This window comes from Elephantulus edwardii, unplaced genomic scaffold (assembly GCF_000299155.1).
Source record: "Elephantulus edwardii isolate Elephantulus edwardi_28Jun2011 unplaced genomic scaffold, EleEdw1.0 scaffold00054, whole genome shotgun sequence".
Classification (NCBI taxonomy): Eukaryota; Metazoa; Chordata; class Mammalia; order Macroscelidea; family Macroscelididae; genus Elephantulus; species Elephantulus edwardii.
Genome location: NW_006399804.1, coordinates 2,430,922 through 2,436,659, shown reverse-complemented (window position 1 = coordinate 2,436,659; position 5,738 = coordinate 2,430,922). Strand labels below are relative to the sequence as shown.

General features: G+C 37.1%; 1 pseudogene; it reads left to right on the top strand.

Annotated features, from left to right (window-relative positions):
• The first annotated feature begins 728 nt into the window (after positions 1-728).
• Positions 729-1,366, top strand: LOC102857388 (annotated as a pseudogene).
• The last annotated feature ends 4,372 nt before the right edge of the window (positions 1,367-5,738 follow it).

Sequence of the window (5,738 nt, the reverse complement as noted above, 5' to 3'; positions counted from 1 at the left end):
TTAGTGTTTCTGGGCTTGTAGATAACATCTGCCTCCATTACCTCACAGTGCCTCTCAATATCTGTGTTTCTCTATGTGCCTATTCTCAGTTTTTGTAAGACAATCCTCAGACGTGATTACGTTTATGTGAACCTTTTTCTGATACTTCAGTAGCATATCAGAAGAAAATCTATGTTTCTAAACAGGCTTATATATACAAGTAAGGAGTTAGGATGTCATAACTTTCTTGAGAAAGCAATTCCATCCAATAAATAAAATCAGAAAGAATCAGAAAAACACATTATTTCTGATGACTGCATTGCACAATAATACCAAGAAAAGTACAAATGTTATATTCTTTGTAAATTGCTAATAACTAGGACTCATCAAAATTAGAATTGACATACCCATCTTGTCACTGAAAAATTTCATGTTATTATTTTGGCAAGGTAATATGGGCTTAATTTTAATTTAGAACATAGAGCATGCAAAAATCTGTAATTTAAAGCTTTGCCAACTAATTTCCCTTGGTGAGTGTAGGAAGGTGAGAAGAATTACCCCATTTAAGAGCTTCTTTTGAAGAAGTATGATCTCTTAAGTTGGGTTCTCTTAAAGAAACAAAACCAGCATGCTCAGACTCTTGAGATTGACTGGATTCAATTTAAAGAGATAGAAGGTATCAGGATCCTAGAACATAGTTCAGAATACCCTTTCCCCTAGTTACTGCGACTACTGGGAGAGCTGGGAAGATGGTTTGCGGAGGCTTTGCCTGTTCCAAGAATGCGCTGTACACCCTCAACATAGTCTCGCCCTTGACATAGTCTGTATTCTGGTGGGAAATTTGCTCATTGGAGTAGGTGCTTGGGGGAAGGGTCTGGTGTCTAGCATCCACATCATTGGAGGAGTCATTGCTCTGGGAGTCTTCCTTCTCATCACAGTAGCTGGGCTAGTAGGTGCTATTAACTACCACCAAGTTCTGCTCTTCTTTTACATGATCGTCCTTGGTTTTGTCTTAGTCTTCCAGTTTGGAATTCTTGCTCATGCCTGGCTCTTAACAAAAACAAACAGTCCAATCTCATCAATGCTTCTATGCGGGTCATGAGCAAAACAACCCAGGATGAATTGGAAAGAAATCTTGATTGTTGTGGCTTGTTCAACCTCACACACCAGTATCAACAAGGTTATGCTTCATGTCATGCACCCTGCAAGAACTGAACCCCCACAGGCCAGCTGTGTGGATAAGTGTCTTAACCATTCAGATAAAGACCTAAAGATCCTGGGGTGTGTAGGACTCTTCTTCAGCTTTACAGTGATCCTTGGTATTTGGTTAGCAATGAGATTTCAAAATCAGAAAGATCCTTGAGCCAACTCCAGTGCCTTTCTATGAGACTTTTAAGTGTTCTGATTTCTCTCCTGTCTCAAGTTTTTTATTCCTTCCTCAGGGAAAACTTAGGGTCTGTAGCCTTTATTGAAAAAAGGGAAAATATCCATCGCAGCATTCCTTAAAAGAGCTGGTTGAACAGCTAAGCTTCAAGCCTTGGCATGTTTTGGTGAGAGCAAAAACCCTACTTCTCACAAAAGGGATTTGGGAAACTCATAGGAGTGCACTGTATGGGGCTGCCTGTTTCCTCCCCATTCCTATTCACGTTAGACCACTTCAGCATATCCTGGACTGACTCCAAAGGTAAATCAAGAACTAAGGTTAAAAAAAAACAAACACAAAACCACCAAGAATTCTTATTATCAGTAGGACTCAATCTGAGGTAGTTTTGAGGAAATAAAAATAAAAGTAATTTTATCCTGTTAAAAAAAAAGCAAAAATCAATGAAGTACATATATGGAGGGTGTGTGTGTATGTGTGTGTGTGTGTGTGTGTGCGCGCGCGCACGCTAGTGTGTGTGCATGTGCACGTACATTTAAGTATGTGAGGACAGAGATATTTGGCTCAAGGAAATGTAGTCTGAGGGTCACATATCAGGCTAGCAGCTTTTCCAATTCAAAGATGCATGGCACTGAGAAATCTAAGATTGAAGTTCAGGCAGTAGCATTAGGGCTTCTAATAGTGAAGAATCAAATATATAAAGGCAATATGGTTGATGTCTGTCTCAAGTGCAAAGAATCAACATTTAGATGGTGATCTAGACTGAATAGATGATAGATGTCCATATATCTTTGATACAAGACACACTGCCAAGGAATTTAACTGATTGGTTCACTCCAAATTTCATTATGAGATAATTACATCATATTACATCAGATGAATTACTACAATCTCACTATTATATGGAAGAATCACAGACAGCCAAGTTGACATACAACCTTAACTATCACATATGGTTATCATATAAGATTACACCTTCAATATGTGGTTTTCTGGAGTGTTGAGGAAAAATATTTATGGCTTAGAATTCCAAGTCATGTTGGAAAAGTTAAGGAAGCTAGGTTTTTTTAACATGTGTAGTTTGATAGAATTCTTTTCCTTTAGATTTCTCAATGTTCCTGCTATACTTTTCTTCATTCTATTCAGTCTTCCCCCAAACATGTAAATATCTAAATTTAATTACTTCTGGTTTTCCTTACCTGGTAAGTTTGTGATAATGGCCTTTGTTACTTTTCACTCTGCTCAGAAAAATATTTACATTCAAATTTGAGAGGTATTTTTATCTTTTAATTGTATTAAATGAATCTGTATTTACTTCTAAAGAAGTTGATCCACAGCAAGAACTTTGAGAGTTCATATACGTCTTTAGTGATAGTCAAAAAAATAAAACCCCAGAAAACAAAAGAAGAAACAGCTCTGCAGTAATCTTGACAACTTTACTTTTAGTATTTATGTTTGTTTGTGATAGTTTGATCTTACAGTATTAATACACTTTTCTCATTGACTAATACTCACCTACAAATAAGAATTGTATTTCTTCTCTTTCATTCCCAAGGCATTATAATTTCTATTTTATGAATGCTGAACTTTTTATACCAGCACATTTGCAAAAGCTTACTAACTTTCTAAATTTGAATAATCTGGTAGTCATGAAAATCCTTAGAAATTACAGTTTCTGAAATAATTACATTATAACCTTGATCCTGCTGAACACCGAAGAGTTCAAATTGCTAGATTAAAAGAGCTTATTTGATCTTATTCCCATTCATTGATTTGTTTTTACGTTAAAGAGATTTTTAATGAGTGCCACCTATGAGCTAAGAAGCGTTCCAGGTTCTGAAGCTGTACCAATGAACTAAACAGCTAGAATTGCATGGTAACTGTGTTAGGCAAGTGCTTATATCTCTAATAAGATCAACACATAAAATTAAGCCAGGGAAGAAGAAAAAATATAAGAAAATGATATTTGATCAGACTTCAAATGGAAACCAGAAATATGAAACAATTTGATGAAAGAGAATTCTTGGCAAAGGGAGATGTGAGTGTAAAGATCATGAGGTGAAAAAGTACTTAGCATTGTAAACATGCTTAGAAGCATAAAGGAGGCCATAGTGGTCGATAAGACCGAGCGAGAGAGGCAGTGAGGGACATGAGAGCCAAAGAAATCAAAGGCTGGATCAGCAGGCCTGTAGACAGACATAGAGTAAATCCCAGTCACACAAGTCAGTGTGCTATTAGACAGACCTCATTCTCATCTCAAGGTCCTTGCTTTGTGTCCTCTTTGGGAAAACTCATTTCCCCAATTTTTCAAATAACTTTTAAGTGTTTCTCAGAGGCAACACGCATAGTGAGATCTTCCCACTCATGTTCTGACCACTTTCCTTTTTGCTGTGGTTGTTATTAGTTAACATTTATTAATGTATTACATTGAAAAAGTCTGCTGTCAGAGACCTCTCCAAAGTACTGAAGAGCAGTGATGTCAGTTTGGAGACTAAGGTGCAACTGAAACAGGAATGGTCTTTGCAATCACTTGCATCAGAGATCTGGACAATGACTAGGGAAGACAGAAGGAGAATTGATGCTGTGGTTTGTAGAAGAATGTTCAATATACCAAGGACTACTAGGAGAATAGGTTCATCCTTGAGAGGGTGAAACCAGGCTGCTCCTTGGAGGCCAGGATTCTGAAGTTTCATTTGACATACTTTGGACATGTTGCAAGGAGAAACCAGTCCTTGGAGAGGGCAGTACAGGAGAGGAAGACCCTCTATGAGGTGAATTGAGTCAGTGACTGGAGTAATGGGAGTGTGTTGGAGACAGGGAGATTGGCTCAGGATAGAGCAGGGTTTAGGACTGTTGTACATAGGGTCGTTATGAATCATAGGTGACTTGATGGCACATAACAAAAATAACAATTTGATATAGGCTCCACAAGAGTAGGCATTGTAATTGTTTTGCTCATAGTTTATTCCTCAGTGTCCTGAACACATAATAAATATCTCCCAATATTTATTTTAATTGTTTCATTTTGAGAAATACTAAGATTGGTCTTCCCTCTTTTGATACAGTACGCATGCTGTTGTTATGTGTTGTTGAGTCGCCTGCAACTCATAGTGACCCTATGTACAACAGCCCTAAACCTGCTCTATGCTGTGCCAATCTTATTGTCTCTGACACATCTACCCTCCATTACCCCAGTCAGTGAATCAATTCATCTCATAGAGGGTCTTCCACTCCTGTGCTGTCCCTCCACCCTCCATAATGTCCTTCTCCAAGGACTGGTCCCTAATTGCAACATGTCCAAAGTATGTCAGATGAAGCTTCAGAATTCTTGCCTCCAAGGAGAATTCTGGTTTCACCCTCTCCAAGATGAACCTGTTTGTTCTCTTCACATATTTAAAACAAACAAACAAACAAACAAACAAACAAACAAAAGATGAACACTATAGCAGGAACCAGGGTCAACTGAGTAGCCTCTCCTGGACTTCTCGAGGTGAACTTGGAAAAAAAAGGGGGCTCATTCCTTGTTTAGAGGACTAGATCCCAATTTAGAGTGGCTTCTTCCAGAGCAATATGTTTTGCTGCTTTTTCAAACTGCAAAGAAAATTTGAATGGTGCATTTGATCTTGATTCTGCCCAGATACATATGATTTGAGCTGCAATGGCAGGCATATACTATACATTTCTCCCAAGAAAAGACTGAGATCATGTCATGTCATTTTCCCCATCTGCAGGTCACTTCCTATTGAAATAGGGACTAACTTAAACTTCATTTTACTGCAATCACAGCAACTATTTGGCTTATAAAGGATCAGTTACAGCTTCATGAAAGGAACCACAGGGGGAAAAAAAAGAGTGCTTTTGAATGTGTTTGTACAGTGCATCAGACAGATGGACTAAAAGGAATTTATAGGGGCGTATCTGCTTCATATGCAGGCATATCAGAGAATATACATTTTGTTATTTATTAAAGTATTAAGCAAATGAAGATAGTTCATACAAAATCTTATACTAAAAAGAATGACTCACCATTCAACCACATATGATCAAGAATCAATTATATTTATAAAAGAAGTCTAAGCTTTAATGAAGACATTGACATAAAACAAGACTTGTGGAATGAAGGAATACCAACTGAAATGTGATTTTGCAAATGCTCACTTATTCAAGAAGATAAATTTTGAAAATAACTAACTGACCAAGAAATAGAAAAGGTCCATACTTTTGTCCATACAAAATAAAAAAAAAAAGAAATAAAGAAAAGAAAAAGGCAATCCAACAGACTGCAGAAGGTATTAAATAATATAGTAAATGTTTCAGGAAAATACAATTTTAAGGGTGATACTTTAAAAAATAGTTGCAGTAGTATGTCAAAAGAGAA